Here is a 19,644-nt window from a genome sequence, read left to right on the forward strand (position 1 = left end):
TGCTACTAATAAAATTACAAGTTCAGATACAGCATTTTTCACCGTACCAAAATGTTCAATTACATTCCTGTTATGATTATTACAACAACATTAAGAATCTTAGCTAATTATAAGCTGATTTCAAGTGACTTTCATATCTACCACTGAAACTAAATTTATTTCAGAACCAGAGTGCATTCTCATTCGTACACAAAATGCACAGAATTTGTATGTTCCATGACAGGGCACAGTGATAGAATTCGAATTGAGATAATAAGTTAGCATTAAATAATTTATTTTTACCTATTTCAACCTTCTTTTTCTATTTCACTTTGAAAAGTTATGTGTGGTCAAAATGAGGAACTTGTCTAATTTAACTGTATTGTAGTAATGGGATTACAGATCTTTATATTATATTTTATTTTTTTAGTTTAAGCCTAAAATAGGGGTGTTCTGATAAATTCACAGTAAATTTCACTACTTAGAACAAGGTCTATACAGAACTGCAAGCTGACTAGAGCAAAACAAGGCACCTTGAAAGGTTTTCAGTCAGTATTAATATGCAAGCTGTCAAAAAGAAAATCATAGTTTATTCCTTTATAGGGGAGATTTCCCTCACTTGGTTCTCCAAACCTCTTTTGCTTCACACTGCTTCTTGGTATGAGGCTTGAAAGGAAAATTAAACATTACTGCAGCTTAGCAAGTCTCAGCCAATGGGTGATAACTTGTTAATTGTCCATGTGAGCATGCTCAGCTGGCGGAGAATGTCCCCAGTGACAGACAAGTTCTATTGCTCAGCACTGATCATGGGCTAATCAGCTCAGCTGGTGGAAGGGACTGGAAATAGCCAAGCAGTCTCACCCAGTTGGGTTCAGGGAAAATACCAAATGGTAACTTGAGGCTTTCAGCTATTATTTATCCTGCAAGTTTCTGCTGGATACCAATATTGAACAATTAGTTTTTCTGAGTAGTTAGTGCCTGCCTTTTTCATAATAGCTAGAGCTGCATTTAATCAGGAAATGCTATGTTGTTAAAAATTTCATGGCAATGTATCTGTGTTGAAGGACTTTCTTGAAACATAGGACAGGCTTTGATGAGATGCTTGCTGGTTTCCTATCGATTCACCTAACTGGTTAACATGAGAGTCTGTGAGGCAACTGTTGTAGGTGAAACACCTCAGAGCCGTTGCTTCAGTCTTCCAAGGCTGCAATCACCTGCTGTAGCAGAAGCAGGTATCTATAGCATGTCCATCAGGATACTGCAAATAAGAAGGGGACCTTACAGAGGCCAGTAGCAGGACCCTGTATCAGCCAGACATTTAAGGTGGATCTGCTTCAACCATGAACTCCACAAAGAAGATCAAAAAGCTTTGAACTTGTGTGGGAAAATGCTATGTTTCATTATATGAACTAGAAACTGTGTAAATAGGAAGAATTCAAAGTAACAGAGTCTGGCATAATAGAAATTAAAAGCATTTTAAATCACTCAATTCCTTCAACTCCAGCTCCCTTTGTCCTTGCAAGCGGATCTTCACATGCAGACTCTTTCAGTCACTGTGGCTGAGTCTGCCCAATTCTCTTCTTTAACCTCTGTGCCTTGGGAAATGTCCTTCCCACATCCCTGGGGGTAGGCTGACTGCTGCAGTCCCTGTTCTATGTTGCAGTCATTCTATATATGATCTGGTGATAGCCAAGTTTTCTGTGGGATGCTCCTTGCTGCCATATGCTCCATCCTCTGAGTCTTGATCCCCTTGAGCAGGTCCAGTAGATGTTCCCTGTAGGAAGTGCAATAGTCCAGTCAATTTTTTAAAGGAACACAGCACAATTATGTCCAAAAGAACATGGGGAAAGAAAGAAATTTTTGTCCCAGTAGGTGTGGAGGACTTAGTGAAGACTTTCACCCTTTAAACAGTTTGTCATGGTAACAGAAATGAATAGAACCCCACACTGGATTTCATGTCTCTTTGCAGCTTTCAGTGACCATTGTTATGTCATTGACCTGTCTCCTCATCATGAATATCTTCCCAACAGCAGGCCATGTGTATTACTAGAGGGCTTTATAGCATCTATTTAGTTCCATACTGTGCTTTTGCCTGATAAAGGTTAAACCCTTCAGTGCCCTTAGGAAGGTTCTGGTGCTTTTAAAATTCATGTTTCCTCTCTTCAGAGGTGTTTCTTCATAACAGCCCAGTACCTGTAGGTACAAGAAGTCCAGAGAGTGGGTCTGCATATTGAATAGCAGTATTTTTAGGCTCACATCTCCCAGTACACCGCTGCCCATCAGTGCTCAGAGGAAACTATTTTTTTTTTATTCCTCTTTTTGTCTTAGTCCTGGTGTCAGAAACAGAATTGTACAATTGGATTTTTTCTTCAGAAACAACAGCTACAAGACAACCTAAACCAAACAGAAGCCAAAAAAATATAAATTTGTATCTGTGATGCTGTGGTCAATATTGTGTGAATATATTCCCAGACATAAAAATGTAAATTGTTGCAAAAGACAAACAGTGGTAAAACAGGTTGCATTCCACCAAAAATAAGCCAAAAGGCCCTCGTACCTTGTGAATTTACCACACCTGAAGAGGCACAGCCTTGAGTCAGATGTTTGACATCTTTTGCTTTGTCTTTCTGTTGTCATTCAATATGCAGGTCTTCCTCTTTAATTGCTGGTTTAGAATAGATCTTATATTCTGTCTATTGGCACATTCTCCTACATGCAGGGCAAAAATCAGGAATCAAAGTCTAGAAAAAGCAATAACAATGATACGGAAAATATGGAAAGGAACCCACCTAGAAAATTACTACATACTGTGCACACACTGAAACACTAGTTAGGAGACTTATATTCAACTAAGTAGTGATGGAAAACCTGAAAAATGCCCCAAAATAACACAATTTAAGGTCATTATGTTTCCCCAGAATTTCAGACTGTGACACTACTGGTCAGAGAGCTGTTGAATGCTTTAAAACAGTACGTAAAAAGACCAAAATCTCAGAAAATAGCTTTCTGACTTTTGGTCCTCCAGCCTATCAAGAGAAAGTATTGAAATATATTTTTGATAAGAGGGTTGGTAAGGAATAAGAGATAGGCTTCAGTTTGCTATTGGGAATCACAAAATTTACAGCAAGATATAATTTTAGAATAGGAAGGAGGAATTAAGAGCCAGGAACATTCGACTGCCAATCTTTGAGTTTCAGATTGATCAGGAAAAGATAAGGTAAATTTTTGGATAACTGACTAGTATGATTTTTTCCATGGAGACAAAATTTTCATTTTTAGTAGTGGTTTCCAAGGCAACAGTAGTTCATAAAAAGACATTTCTAGTATATAAACAAGCATTTCTGACAATATAGAGGACATCTAGGCTCTTGCATCCCTGCTTTTAGATAGACTGTATGTATTGGGTTTGTGTGGCGGGGTTTTGGGAGCTGCGGGGAGGGCTAGAGGGGTGGCTCCTGTGAGAAGCTGCCAGAAGCTTCCCCGGCTCCAAGTCAGACCCACCTCTGGCCAAGGTCAAGCCCATCAGTGACAGTGGATCTGGCTCTGTGATAACTAGTTAAGAGGGGAAAAAAACAACCTGTGGCAAACCAGCAGTGGAAAAATGAGTGGGATATGGGAGAAACAGCTCTGCAGACACCAAGGTCAGTGAGGAAAGGAGAGGGAGGAGTTGCTGGAGCAGAGATTCCCCCACCGCCCGTGGGGAAACGGCAGCTGTGCCCCTGCAGCCATGGAGGGTAACGGTGGGACAGAGATACACCTGCAGCCATGGAGGACCCTATGATGGAGTAGGGGGTCCTGAAGGAGGCTGTGACCCTGTGGAAGGGACCCACACTGGAGCAGTTCGTGAAGAACTGCAGCCAATGGGAAGGACTCGCATCAGAGGAAGAAGTGGCAGAAACAACTTGTGATAGACTGACCACAAGCCCCATTCCCTGTCCCCCTGCGCTGCTGGAGGGGGGAAGGAGGTAGAAAGATCAGGAGCAAAGCTGAGCCCAGGAAGAAGGGAGGGGTGGGGGGGAAGGTATTTTTAAAATTTGTGTTTATTTCTCATTAACCCACTCTGATTTGATTGGTAACAAATTAAATTTATTTTTTCCCCAAGTCGAGTCTGTTTTGCCTGTGACTGTAATTGGTGAGCAATCCCTCCCTGACCTTATCTCAACCCACGAGCCTTTTATTACATCTTCTCGCCCCCATTCCACCAGGGGCTGGGGGAAGTGAGCGAGCACTTTCATGGTGCTCTTGCCAGCTGGGCCTAAACCATGACACTATGTTATGCTGTAGACTAATTTAGCTCAAAACCTACTCAGGGTTCATATGTATTTCAAAAAGAACCACGTGCCTCCTGAAAAACTGCTTACATGTAGCACAATGTCTACATTTATATTATCAGAACAGGATCTGTGTCACTACTGCAAAAGGGACTGAACTAGTATTTCTGTTAAAGGTGACACCTTAATATTCTATATTAAATCTGATTTTTAGTGAGACAAAGCTGCTACGAACTGAATTATATGATACATAAGAAATATATTTTAGATTTCTTCTTTATCAGCTGTATTTCTGAATTCAGCCTTAATATATAGGATATTTTCTTGTTTCCGTAATAATACTTAGAGAATTGATTATTATGAAGTTCAACGAAGGCCAAGTGCAAGGTCCTGCATGTGGGTTGGGGCAATCCCAAGCACAAATACAGTCTGGGAGGAGAATGGATCGAGAGCAGCCCTGAGGAGAAGGACTTGGGGGTGTTGACTGAGAAGCTCAACATGAGCCGGCAGTGTGCACTTGTAGCCCAGAAAGCCAACCGTGTCCTGGGCTGCATCAAAAGAAGCTTGACCAGCAGGTCGAGGGAGTTGATTCTCCCCCTCTGCTCTCATGAGACCCCACTTGGAGTACTGCATCCAGCTCTGGAGTCCTCAGCACAGGAAAAGACATGGATCAATTGGAGTCCAGAGGAGGGCCGCAAAAATGACAAGAGGGCTTGAGCATCTCAAGCCCTTGAGGACAGGCTGAGAGAGTTGGGGTTGCTCAGCCTGGAGACCTTATAGCAGCCTTCCAGTACATCAAGGGGTCCTACAGGAGAGATGGCGAGGCACTCTTTACCAGGGAGCGTAGTGATAGGATGAGGGGGAACGGTTTTAAACTGAAAGAGGGTAGATTTAGGTTAGAGATTAAGAAGATTTTTTTTTCCTGTGAGGGTGGTGAGGCACTGGAACAGGTTTCCCAGAGAAGCTGTGGATGCCCCATCCCTGGAGGTGTTCAAGACCAGGCTGGATGAGGCTTTGAGCAACCTGGTCTAGTGGAGAGTGTCCCTCCCCATGGCAGGGCGGTTGGAACTTGATGATCTTTAAGGTCCTTTCCAACCCAAACCATTCTGTGATTTTGTTCTATGATTGCATTGCATTTCCTGAATCATTTGATGATCTTTATGAGTATGACTCTTCTCAAGCCAGTTGGATAAAGTACCTCATACAGGGAGATTTCAGGCTTATTAAATTCAGTAGAGGAGCAAAGCAGATTGACGCCAGTAATCTATATAAATGCTGGCAAGTAGCAAAACTTTGGGGGGATTAGGATGAAGACTTAATATTTTTCACTTTGTTACATAAATTCAGTATGTTGAGACATTTTCCATTTTTCTCCTACTCGTACACAAATAATGGGTTTTGTTGGGGGGAGAAGATTTAACTTGACAAAAAGTAAAACAAGATACAAATTATTTTGTAATTAATTTGGGAGTTCACGCAATAGTTTCTGAACAGAGTGCTATAACAAGCATATTGCCTAGATATTTACTTTAAGAATCAAATTAACGATAGAAAATTGAGTAAATTGATTATTGGCAACTACTCAGAAAAGAAAGAGAAAAAGAGGCTGTGTACTGTAAAGGTCTGTATTAGGCTGTTATCTTGAAGACTAATCGGTGGCATAAGGTTGAGCACAATTGTTGTCAGCGAGTTAATTCTGTAACATGACAACAGAACATTTTTATATCACCAAACTAAGAGAAATATAATGATAGGCAGGGTGCATCATGACAGTGTTAGGTTCTCAGCCTGAAACCAGGCATGTGGTGTGGAATCCCACCAAGCCTTTCCCTTATCTGGAAGGGGTTTTTTTGCATTTGATCTCGCTAGAGACAGGCTGAAAAATGAGTGCGCTAATGTGGTTTGTTACAGGCTAATGCCCTGTGAGAAGAATCATATTTGTTCGTCTCGAGCTTTGCAACTTCGTCATACCAGGCTGCAGCCTGGCATGGGTACCTGGCCTGAATACTCTATTGAAAGCCTAGTTGAAACTGTATCAACTGGGCCTTTTTGCAAACCCCACCTTTCTCCGTCTTTCCAAACCCAAGTAAGCTCTTTGCAGTATCCTTGCTCTCCTCATGGCATGTATCCTCCTTAGCATCTAAAAGGAGGGCACGCACCCTCACAAGTCATCTAAGTCTTCTTGCAGCTTGTAAGGCAGTTCTACAGTCTGACACCTCCAAACAGAAAATCAGCCTTCTCTAATTACTTTTATGGGGATGAGTAGGACATTCTCTTCTTCTCGTTGTGGTACTTGCCTCATACAACTCCATGGTCTTCCTGCTCAGTCTGAAAATACCTCTCTTGTCTCTCTTTCCCATCACATCCACTCTACAGTAAAGCATCAGATGCAGGCTGTTTGCTCAGACAGTATTTTGTAAGATGACAGATTAGCTGGAAGTGAGGGGAAAGGAAAAGGACAGTTATTTCCATATAGCCCTTGGGGCCACAGATAAAATGTGTGCCATTCATGACCTGACTCCTACTTTTTGGGATAAGTGCTGATATTTGCAGAACCTTTTAACTATCCTTTCAGGGCTGCTATGTGAGATTATAGTATTGTTTGCCATATTAAAGAGGCAGAACTCAGTGGGATCCTGAAGGGGTTGTCTTTTGATAAGGCAATCCTCATCGAGGTGATAGTGCTCCTGTGCAGGAATCCAGCTGCTGGAAGCTACTGCCTATCTCCAGACACTGCTTGTCCCTTTTCTTAGCTGAGCATCATCCTGCTGAGTGCAACTGGTTGCTTTTAACTACAGTGTAACTGTAGGAATTACTCTAGTGGGACTCTGGTACTAAGATATAAAGTAAATATTTTCAAGTAGTTAATTTTTCAGACCATGGGCAAGAAGTCAAGAAGCAAGTAAATAAGAGCTATGGTAATGTGCTCAGCCTGCACCAGTGTATGGGAGATGCAGTAACTAGCTTTATTAAAGTGTGTGATGGGATTTGTGTCAAGTGGTGGTGAGATGAATCACCGTCACATGAGTTGCCAGCTTCAGCTGGATCCATTCCCTGCTCTCAGAGGATGCATGGGGTTGGAGGCCTTGCATGTGCCCCCTTCAAACCTCTGTCTTCTGTTGTGGTGGCCTGGACAAAGATAAAATGTGCTCAGGTTATGCTCAAAGACAAATAGCCAATGGGTAAAGGAGCAGCTGAAGGAATGAGTGTTTTGGGAAAAAAGTCTTGTTGCCTTTTGGACTCTAACAGTGTGAAGTGTGATGAATTTTACTAAGTAGTTGTATGTTTAAAAGGAACAGAAATCCCAAACTTATTCAGTGTAGGGCATGGTGCTTGCTTTTTACCTGGCTTATTTGTAGTAGCCCCAAAGATGAAGATATGTGTCTTTGACAAAATTTAAGTATTTTAATACATCCACTCTCTTAGATTGTCTGTTCAGCTTTTATCCAGCTGTGATCCCAAGTGCATTTAAGAGGTTTTCTAGCTTAATTAACCCTCCTGAAAGTTAGTAATAGAAATGTTAACAGGATGTAACACAGACCACAACAAAAGCAGAGCCTTAGGAGGAAGGTCCAAGGACAAGAATGAGACATAAATATAAAATTACATTCTCTCTCCATGCTTTGTCTAACTTTCTACTTCTGTGAGTACTCCCTTCCTCACTGTAACAGTTGTCATTTGAGTTCTGAGAATGTATGGAATAAAAGCATGAATATTTGCATTTAGATGTACAGAGAATCAAAATAAGTTAAATTCAGAGAGATTTCTAAATTGAAATTGTAAAAATATAATAGCTTTCTCATCCCTGCTTTTCCTCCCCCACCACAACACTCCAAATAGGAACTTCAAATATGCATTTGGCAGAGAAACACAGTTTCCTATTTCACTTTTTCATGCTCAAAATCATTATGTTGATGAACTCAACACAAGTATGCCCTAATATCGTGGCTGTAAAAAGGGTGATATTTTGCACTTCATTCCTAATGTGACTTGCAAAGGATCATCCCATCTTTCATCATACCCTAATTTAATTTCCAATGAAAAGAATAAATTGTACTGTAATTAATCTAAAAGCTCTGCCTTTCTATTGATTTGGATTTCAACTTTTTGTCTCTCTGACTCCTAATTTCATATTAAGAAATTTGAGTTTTAAACTCTAAATGTATGTGCTTTGCTGTTTCTCAGGTTAGTTCTCTGGTCATCTATAAGTGTGTGTATGAAAAACAGAGGCCTGCATATATAAATGACTTATAGGATAGGATTGAGAATGAACTACTTCTAGACCTAAAATGTCAGTGTTGCATCTAGGAGATAAATGATGAATCTGTTTGTGACATTTAATACTGATAGTGATTGCATTGATTATTTTTTGTTATAATATTGTGTGCTGTATTCTAAAGCGTATTTTGGTGCAGTGGTTGTCAGCCTTTCTCAGTGCATGGATTCCTGAAATTTATCCAGTGGAGAGGCAAACTTAGTTAGAAATTTCCCATTTGTGGGTTTTTGTATAGCACATTGCATTTTGGTATCTTTCGCAGATCTCTTTAAACTGTTCCACAAACTCTCAGAGGCTGATATGCCCCAGGCTGAAAACCCACTCCACTGTCAGGAGTATTTTCTGTTGATTCACTGCATATGTATTTTTATTGAACTCATGGTAGCTGCTGTAGCAAGGAAAGACATAGGGATTAGGGTTATGAGAGGTATCCCAACACTCAGAAAAGATCTGTTTTGCTCTGACTGTGAACACCATTAAAAAGAGCTACTATTCCAGAGGAATAACAGGAAAAAGAAAAGCAGTGTGACCAGCAGGTCGAAGGAGGTGATTCTCCCCCTCTACTCTGCTCTCATGAGACCCCACCTGGGGTACTGCATCCAGCTCTGAAGTCCTCAGCACAGGAAAGACATGCACTTGTTGGAGCAGGTCCAGAGGAAGCCCACAAAGATGATGAGAGGGCTGGAGCATCTCCCCTGTGAGGACAGGCTGAGGGAGTTGGGGTTGTTCAGCCTGGAGAAGAGAAGGCTCCAGGGAGACCTCAGAGCAGCCTTCCAGTACTTCAAGGGGGCCTATAGGAGAGATGAGGAGGCAGGGATCAGATCAGGGAGTGTAGTGATAGGGTGAGGGGTAACAGTTTTAAAGCTGAAAGAGGGTAGATTTAGGTTAGATGTTAGGAGGACTTTTTTCACTGTGAGGGTGGTGAGGCACTGGAACAGGTTGCCCAGAGAAGCTGTGGATGCCCCATCCCTGGAGGTGTTCAAGGCCAGGCTGGATGAGGCTTTGAGCAACCTGGGCTAGTGGAGGGGGTCCCTGCCTATGGCAGGGGGGTTGGAACCAGATGATCTTTAAGGTGTTACAACTTGATGATCTCTAAGGTCCCTTCCAACCCAAACCATTCTATGATTAAAATGTACCTGCCTACTGCAGAGGTGTCAAGAGTAATGCCAGAAATTCACATCAGTGAGTCTTTAGTCTAGATAAAAAATTTGTCTCAAATGATCACTGGAAATACACTATGTTGAATAATGAATGGTCTAGGTCAGAAATGTAGTCTTCTCTTTCATGAAGTACAAAAATAAAGGTACATTCAATTAAGTTAAATGATGAGAAATTCAAAACTATTTTAAAGATGACAAATAGTTTTATCACACAGCGTGTAGTTATCTGTGGAGCTGATTTTTACTGAAACCCATTTGGGCCAAGATTTCAACAAGTTGGGGTTTTTTTGGTTGGTTGTTTTTTTCTCTTTTTAAAAAGGGAGTGAATATTCTTAAGAAGAAATAATATCCAGTTACTACAGTCAATAACAATTTTAAAGAGAGATTAAACCTCATATTTCAGCCTAGGGAAGGAAGGAAGGAGTACACAAAGAAAACAAATGTGAAAGAGAGAAGTAGCAGTGTGTGGATTATTTTCAAGCTTTCACACCTTTCTCTGATCCATCTGATATGGCTGCTGCCACAGGTTATGGGATTAGAGCACCTGGGGTTTGTTTCACTATGGCAATTCTTGCTTCAAACAGTAACTCTAACCGCTAAACCAAACTGTCTGTGGATGTGCAGGATGTCTGTTCATAAAAGGCCTTGAACAAAGACTGCACATTTGCAGGAGACATGCCCTGTCTCATACAGAAAGAGCTGCACAGGATTCACACAGTGAAATTCTGTGCCACATGCTACATAGGTGCAAAATAAATCATCCCGCCCTCAAGATTTTTCAGTAAGTCATTGCTTTTAAGTAGTTTAACTCTGCAAAATGCATTTGTTAGTGAAAGTGATAACAAAATGTGGCACTGGGATGGAAATCCAAATGGAAACAGTTATGTAGTGGAGTACAGTCCAACAGAAGGACTCTAAAATGGTGCACAGCAGTAAAAATGGGCATATAAATCTGCAGAAGTTTAAAACATTTAACATGACACTACTGAAACTTAATATAGAGTGTAAAATGTAACTAAAATCACTGCTATGGAGAAAACATTGCAGAGATCAAAAAGGGTGAGAGAATGCAAGGAGGCAGAAACTGATTTAATATTTTAGCAGTGCAAATAGTGACAAAAATTAGCCAAGGTAACTTTTGTAGATAAAATTACGGGTGCAAAAGCTTCTTTGTTCAAAAAAGAATCATAAGAAAAGACACTGGAATGGATCTTGATGATCAGCTTAAGTAACAGCTAACACGACAAACCATTACGGAGTGGAACTGAGGAGAAAACTAGCCTACAAAAACGCATCTGCAATTTCACTGCAGTTTGGCTATGATCAAAAGCAAGCAATAACAGAGCAAATGAAAAACACCAGGCCAAAAGCTTTTCTAAGCCAACATAGAAAAGATTAAATTAGATAGATTCTTTAGCTAGATCTCAAACATTAGGATGCTGATCTGGAAAGATATTTTAGTAGAATTAATTCATGTTTTCTTACCTGACTTCAGAGTGCAGTGAAATGATTCACCTTTTCAAATAAAATTGATCCCTAGTTTACTTTCAAAAGCAAAAAAAAGGGTATTTTTCGTTGTTACATTTTTCTGCAGAGTTGAGCTTCTGATTTTCCTTTGTAGTTGTCACATACCATTAGGGGAATTCTACCTGGCTTTATTTTTTAATTAAGATATGAAGAAACACTAAATAAAATACGTAACATCAAAGGCTAGGTGAGGGTTTACTGGACCATTGGTTTTTATTTCATCCTTTGTTGTGAGGTTCAAGACAGAATTCTAGAAAACAATTGATATAACTTTGGGTATCCTGAAAAAAAAAAAATCTACTTTCTAATTTGTAGTTTAATCACATAGTATACAATTGTCTCTTCTTTGGGAAATGCAAGGTTCATTACCAGGAGATGCTGGTTTGTTTAATGAGTTTGAAGTGTACCAGTTTGTTGGAGTGTACGTGGCCAGCAAACGACATGAAGCAGTTATACAACATCCTACCTGTGCGAAGGGAGGAGACTCTTTTAGCAGACCCGTTTTGCTGTTAATCTTCCTTCTGTGTGGCTCGTTGCAGCATCACTGAGTCCCTGCTGATAGGGAATACAAAAGAAGTACCACTAAAAAGAGAGAGTGCCATTTAGAAAGGAAACAAGGATAAGCTGGGGAGCCTCTGGAGCTGCCATCCTTCCAAAGGTGGCTGTTTGTGACCATACCATTGTCTTCGGGGTATTTAATAACCTGCTGATTGTCTCTCTTTATCTCTGCAAAAAGTTGTCATTAAATGTCTGCATAAAGCTGCAAAGTAGTTGGTTTGGGGTTGGTTTTTGTTTTGTTTTGTTTTGTTTTGTTTTTCTCCAGACCACTCACATTTTGAAATGTTTAAGTGTAACAAATATCCTCTTTATTTTCGGAACTATAATTGCCATTTCTTCTGGTGACCTAATGATCTGACTAGTACTTTGGGGAAGGCAGAGACAGGGTCAGTTTCCCTGCAGGGCTTAAATATTACCTTCCAATGCCTAAGAAGAAAATTATAAATATGTTTTACTTCTTCTATAGCCTAGAATGAAGGATTATTCATTAAGCGTGTCAAAGCACTGACTGGTTTTAATGTCACCAAGGCTGGTGTTATATCTGTAACTGGCAGAACACCTAGAAAGTTATTTGGGGGAAAATCATAATTCCTTACTTGTGGTTATATAGACAGTGGAAAAAAAAGGCTCTTCCTCCCCCCCCTCCTCCGACAGTGTTATCTCACAGTCACATGTGTTAAGTCTAGCTTTGGTATAAGATTCAAAACTTAATGGTATTGAACCCATACAAATAGGCAATGCTACTTCTCTGAACAAATATTAAATAGCTAATGTAAGGACAGCGGAGGGGGGAAAAAGCCAATGCACTTGCAAATCATTTCTGAAGTAATAGTTAAATGAAGACTATGAATCTCAGGAAGCTACAGGTGATGTTTTTGGAAAGACTACAAATTCACTAAGGCACCAAAGTTATTGACCCCTCAGCTTGATGTGAGAACCATGAAAAGCTTTGTCTGTGCACACTGTTCTCCTTGGAAAGCAAGTCCAATAAAGTTAAGCAGTAGACTAATATATACATACATATGTGCACTGTATACTGTAAGCAGTCATAGCATTTTATTGTTAATTCCTCCTTCTGCTGATAGATATTTTTATAAAGCTAACAGTTATCAGGATATTAATCTAATTTCAAACATACCTGTTTTTTAGCTGCATATAGACTTGATGGCATGCATTTATAATATTTTAATTTTTAATCAGAATTGCCATTTTCAAACTATAATTGAAGAAGCTATTGTAAACATGCAGAACATACTTATACATTTTTAGCCATACCTTTATTCACTTAGAATGATGCTATCCACACATAAGATTAAAAAAGTAGGTGTACTGACATAAAATCTAAGTTATTGCTTTGTTCCTAATTATGTGAATGAATATAATCCTGAACACCTGTTTTGTTAGGCTATTGCTCATAATGGACCACAGTTTACTTAGTATTTTAATATTCAATGTATTGACCAAGGTGCAGTGTATAATAAAATATCTTTACTGTGTTGGAACACACCTGCAGTATGCACAGCTCCTGATATACTGTTTAATGAGTTTAAAGTCAGTCCATTAAGGTCAGAGTTGTTGTTTTCAGTAGCATGTCACCTGACAGTAATTACTGTAGGTTATAGTATTCTGATATATAGAACAAGCAGAACATCCTCCTGAAAGCTTTGAAAAAGAGCATAGCTTACTTGTACGGGTGTTGGGTTTTTTTCCTCATTCAACATTATTGGTACCTTTCAAAGACAGGTTAAGAAACTAAATTTGTTTACTGTGTGTTGAAGTCAGAAGAGGTAAGCAATTCACTGGGGAAAGAAAACCATTCAGCTCTGGTGATCCAAACAGCTCAGCTCCAACTCTATTAAATATTTAGCTGTTGTTAGGTGGAAGGAAATAAGACCTAGATGATTTTTTGTTTTCATTTGTTGCACCACTCTCCATGGGAATTTATGATCCACATTAAATGCTGCTGTAAAAAGTAACTTCTCTGCGTACAGCCATATAAAACTTCTGGGTTGAAAATTTGAAGCAGGTTGAAAATTTGAAGCAGTTGGCTTCACCAGGCTTTTGTAAAGCTTCATAATTAAAACTTGACGTATTCTACAGTAGGATGTAACTCCTTTATGTTATGTCCATGACAATAGTCAAATGTATTCCTGACTCTAGTCCCATATAACAGTACTTTAAAACAACAGCAAAAAAAACTCCAACTGTTTGACTTGGTTATTTAAAAGCAGTCAGTTTTTCAGGCACAGTCTGATGCATATTTCAAAGCTCACAAGGAAGGAGCATTGAGAGATAGAGGTTCATATTGTGTTTTCAGATGCTATAGGAGATCATTTATATTTCTGTCTCAGTCTTCCCCTGCTGTATTGTGTTTTGCACTGAGCATGCTGTGTCAGCTGGAGGGAAAACAATTATGACACTGGAAGGAACCAAAAATTATTGGCAACACTGTTAGACCATGATGCAGTCTTATTTATTTTTTAGAATTAGGAATTCCTATGTGCCCGGACCTAAAACTTGGGTGCACATTTCTTTTCCGGGGTTTTTTATTTGTCTGGTTCATGAGGAATTATCCTACACTGTATGTGACTGCCTAGTCCTGTGTTTACTAATGATTTTCATCAATTTCTAATTTATGAAATTAGAGGCATTCAAATGTCAGAGACACTATTTATGTTCTTATTTCATGAAAATAAATGGTAATGTGAAAAATAGAAATTCTGTTAATTTAGCAGATCTTAGTTGATTTTTAGCCTGGAATTTTGACATCCAATCTTTAAGACACAGGTTTGGGGAAAACCAAGATTCCTTTTCTTCATTTACTTATGGAAGGACCTTTTGGATGTTATGGTCAGTTGCTTTGGGTTTTGTTTTGGTTTGGTTTGGTTTTTTTTGAATGACAATCAATGTAATGTATAATGCCACCAAAAGTAGGCAATCAAGAAATGAGAGAGAGGAGGGAGCAGAGGGCTTGCAGGAATACAAAGGAGGAAAGAAAGCCTGACACTTGTGAAAGTAAGGGGAGCTAGTATTGTTTTGGTTTTATTATAACCTAATGTTTGCTTAAGATAGTCATCCATAAAGAGAGGAAGTAGGGGCTTTTGTGGGAAACACATCAGTGTCATGGAGATGCTGAAGTCCAGTCTAAACAACTTTATGAAAATGGATGAGGAGAACAGGTGTGGATGCAGAACACTAAAGAATATCTCAGGTGCAGTAGTTTTCTGAGCCATGATTTTCTGGAGTATAAGTCACCTTCTCCGTAGCTATATTCATCAAGGAGGATCAGTTGTATGTTCTTGTTCCTATGGCACATCACTGCCTTACCTGAAAATTTAAGAGACAAAGCAAGTGATACTACTCTTTCCTGTTGGGTGGCAAAACCTGGAGCTGGCTGAACTTTGACTGTGGGTTTTAGCATTTATTGTGTAAGATTACAAGGTCCTAGACTGACACTTGGTAGAAGTTGTAGGCTTTTCATTTTCAAGGACCTGCCCTTTAAAAATCTTAAGTTTAATTTCACAGTCAAAGATGGTATCAAGCTATTATCTGGCTGACTAGTACAGCTTTTTGTTTCTCAGGGTAATATTGCACAGTTCATGAGGTTTAGGATACATTAATGATGGAAGAGCTCTCAGATAAAAAAGTAATATCTTTTTACATTGTTTAACTACTGCTCTTCATATAAAATAATCTTGCAAAAGGTAGACCCAGCTAAATATGGAAGGGTGGAGTTTTAGCTTGGTATGATTTTGGCTTTAGTGTTGCAATGTGCAGTACTCACGTTCCACTGTTTCTCCTTCAGGGACATCCTCTGTACCTACTGCTACTGTTGTCAGGGTTTTGATATTCACTTCAGCTAGAAGGAGGAAGCTAAAAACATGCATGTCTCGCATGCTTATGAATTTTTCTGCTCACTTTGATACTAATTCTAGTATTTCTCCTGTACATGATATCAAAGTTGTTGTAAATGGGATCCTGTAATTATAGAAGGAGGTTTCTGAAGCAAGATATACGCATATGTTAAACTTCATCTACTTTCATATTTCTGTAATAGAAATGTTAACTTAGGAACAAGACTGACCTAGTTATGCGCCTAAATTAATCCCTGGTGAAATTAACTAGAGGAATTTCCACTGACCATGCAGGAATTGCAGTTTGCCCTAAATCCGAAGGATAACTATAGGAAGGAATTATTAATTGTTGCCTGTTTGCTTACAGGAATGAAAGCCAGATTATTTTCAGTCACACACAAGCCCTGGGGAATCTCACTTGTGCACTTTTCTGTATTTATCAGATTTCCAATACTTTGCAATGGTAAACTTACTCTTTTTAGTCTTGCTCTTTGGCAGATTTTCCAGAGAACAGCTCCTTGCCCAGCTCTGAGTTCCTCCCTTTGTTATATACACGGTGGGTGCAGGGGATGATTCATAGCTTACTGTAACTGTGATTTCTTTTGAACAGAATGCCACGGGAATATTGTGGCACAGTGGTTGTCTGTCTTAAAAACATGTTAGACCCAGATTTGTATGACTCTGATAAATCTGGGTCAAACATCGTAGTCTTTGCTCAGTACTTATTCAGGCAAAACTCCTGTTGGCTTCAACAGGAGTTTTGCCTGACTAAGCACTGTGGGATTTTGCCCTTAGTATCTAAAATATTTGATCTGTTCCTTGCACTTGGGAAGCATTCTAGAAGCAAATCGTATGTCTTGTCCTTGACTGCCCCACTGTGGCTGTATCATCTTCAGCTTAAAAGGTGGCAGAATCTTCTGTCTCCTGACATTAAGCTTATCTTCACTGTCAGAATATTTTTTTAAAAAGCTGTCTGCATATTTATTATCTTTAAAGTAATTCCAAAGTCTATATGCATTCATTCTGTATATTATTGCATGAAAAGGAAATGTTTTTTTATATCCTATTTTCCTTGCTCCCTTTCTTTCTATTCTAAAGCTTCAGTTTTTTACTTTCAGTTATATTTTGGGGGGAAAATGAACATGTTCTCTTAAGAAATCTCATGGCTTTTTGCTCTCTCCTGTAAAATGTTTCACAGGTTCGTATCACTGCCCATTCCATACGAGGCTTTTGGTTCACAGTCTAAATATCAGAAATCCGTTCGGTGAGGGCTAGGCCAGCACAGAAAGTTTTATGAAATAAGAGATGTGGCAAATAGAGTCATTAGTAAACTCAGAAATTTCACTTTTTCTTGAAATGTTTTTTCTTTGCAAGGAAGCCATTAGATGAACAGGCTAAATTGACCTCACCAAAAAATGTGCAGTATTTGGAAATAAAGAAAGGCATATAAAGACCTGAAACCACATGGAAGAACTGGTTTTCTTCTTAGTAATGTGGCCACACTTACTGCCTTAATTTTTCATTGTTTCTCTAAAATTAGCTGAAGTGCATTTTGAGATGAGACTTGTCATCTTCTCCCATAACACCGCATCACTAACTGCTTTCATTTCTAGTCTAATTTCTAACTGCCTCTATCTTCACTCTCAGTGCATTACCTCTTATTTCTCCCTCTATTTTCTCTTTTCATTGTATCTTGTTTTATATCAGACCCTCTGACTGGAACTATAGCATTTTTTCCATCAGGTACTCCGGTTTTCATTTAAATTCCCTCTTGAAGATCCACATCTGAGGTTTTAATGCAAACCCTCTTGAATAAAAATGCAGTCACCCTATTCTTTACTTTAAAAAAAAGCTCTAGGGTAAAGCTCATAATAAATGTGCTGCACATCTCCTTAGAAGCTTCCTTATCCTTACTTAGGCTGAATAGCTCCTGAATTTCAGTGCTTCCACCAAGATAAATACTTGTAGTCGTGGATAAGCTGAACACAAACAATTAGCTCAAGCGTGCAGGCTCTTTCTCCTGCTGTGGCACTCATTGGCAATGCAGAATTATATTTGGTAAACAGTCAGTTGTAGCCTGAGAAAAACATACTAGGTCCATCTCTCCAGAATGAGGAAGCTGATAACAATATTGTGACAGTTAAGAAATATTTCCCTCTCTTTACTCAGAGTCCCTTTAAATTCATCATAATAACACATACGGTGAACTCCAAGAAAATTTTAATTTTTATGCCCAATCCTGCAACTCAGCCACCACACTTAGCCATTCCTCTTATTTCAGTCCCTTTGCAATGCCATGGTTATGCTTAATTTGTTTTACTTTTAAACAGAGAGAGACTTTTCAGTGCAGATATACTCCCAAAATTGCAGGAGGAGTACTATTTTGCCCAGAGAGGTTGTGGAGTCTCCTTCTCTGGAGACAATCAAAGCCCGCCTGGATGCGTTCCTGTGTGATCTGATCTAGGTGTCCTGCTCCGGCAGGGGGATTGGACTAGATGATCTTTCGAGGTCCCTTCCAATCTCTAACATTCTGTGATTCTGTGATTCTGTGATATTGATTAAACACTTAGGCAGACATTCCCTGTTCATACTCATTTTCTCCTGGAGAAGCATGGAATATCCAGCAGTGTGGTCCTGGTTTGGTTTTGTATCAATTAATAAACATTGCACAGCCATTGTAACTGCATTTTTGTATTATGTCTAATGTACTTCTTTAAAACAGATTTCTCTGAATTGATAATTTAATTTTTCAGCAAAGTATTGACATCATTAGCTTCATAAAAGTGTCTAACCTGAAGAGACTCTCTGCAGCCTTTTCTCTAACAAACTAGAATAATTAATTCAAGTTGCCAAATAATATGTTCAAGTACAGCTTCAAGTAAATCTTCTCAGTATAAAGTTTAATTTGGTCTTTGTTCCCTTGGTCCAATTTTTGGTATAATTTTCTCAGGCATAGCTCTCTGACTAATCTTTTCCCTATAAGTTTAGTAGTTCCTTACAGGAATTGAAGTCATTCAAATGTGTTTTAAAAGTAAACAGCTCCTGTGCTGGGGCTATGGTTTACTCAGGATACTTACTTTTCAAATGTGCAGATGTTGATTATGGATGGAAACATACTCCCAGAAGTTGAGTGAGCCTGTGTGTATCTGTCTTGAGTAACAGCTGCTTCAGTCTTATTATTCTAAATAAAAAGAATATATCATATACTGGTCTACATTTTACTAAGTTATTTACTCATTTCTAAACATTTGCAGTTGTAAAAACAGGAGGAAGTCAACAGGCCATTCTACAAAGCATCTAGGCATGTCAAGGAGGCTATTACAGCATTTCTTATTAGCATTGTGTAACTACCCATTTAATTCTCTCTTTTATTAATTTTTGAGTGTAGCTTTCAAATTTTGTTTTACAGAATTTTCAGTTTATTACATAATGTAAAAAACTGTTCCTTTAACAAACTATTCTGGATAAGAAAGTACTGCAATTTCCCTTGGCTTTAGGTCCAGATAGATAGGTGCTGAATTACTGTGTTAAACTGAGACTTTATTCCATGCGCTAATCTGAAGATTTCTTGGCCCTCTCTCATAGCTCACACTAGAGTAAGTTGACAGCATTTCTGCTTGTTTTTCAGTACTGTCCCATCAGTGAAGCATGCCACATGGGCTAGCCTACCTGCCTCTCAAGAGCTCATCTCTGCCCCATGTTGCTTTGTGTTGTACATGTGCTGATGCTGAGTATTTACAGCTAAAACCAGAAGGCACACTTTATACCATCTAAATGGCTTATTTGTTATAAGCAATAAATTTCTTGGGCTAGGTTTTTTATCAGAAAGATTGAAAAACTTTCTGGGATCCTTTAAGTCTCTTTATCAAATTGCCTTTGTTCATGGTACAGCAACGTTACAATAAGAGGGGGTATAGGAAAAAGAGAGCAAATAGACAGATACACCTAACAGCTGTGACTAACAAAAGGAATATATTTCATTGCATAGTATTGCTTCTGAAATTTGCTCAGCTCACTGA

The 19,644-nt window shown here is 39.1% G+C and overlaps 1 protein-coding gene across 1 annotated transcript in view; it reads left to right on the forward strand.

Moving 5' to 3' along the window:
- Positions 1–19,644, forward strand: part of EPHA6 (EPH receptor A6) — a gene marked incomplete at its 5' end in the record, with an annotated part of 137,629 nt that overhangs the window by 82,662 nt on the left and 35,323 nt on the right. The gene's annotated exons all lie outside the window — the stretch shown is intronic.

This window comes from Pterocles gutturalis, unplaced genomic scaffold, assembly GCF_000699245.1.
Source record: "Pterocles gutturalis isolate BGI_N339 unplaced genomic scaffold, ASM69924v1 scaffold4049, whole genome shotgun sequence".
NCBI lineage: Eukaryota > Metazoa > Chordata > Aves > Pterocliformes > Pteroclidae > Pterocles > Pterocles gutturalis.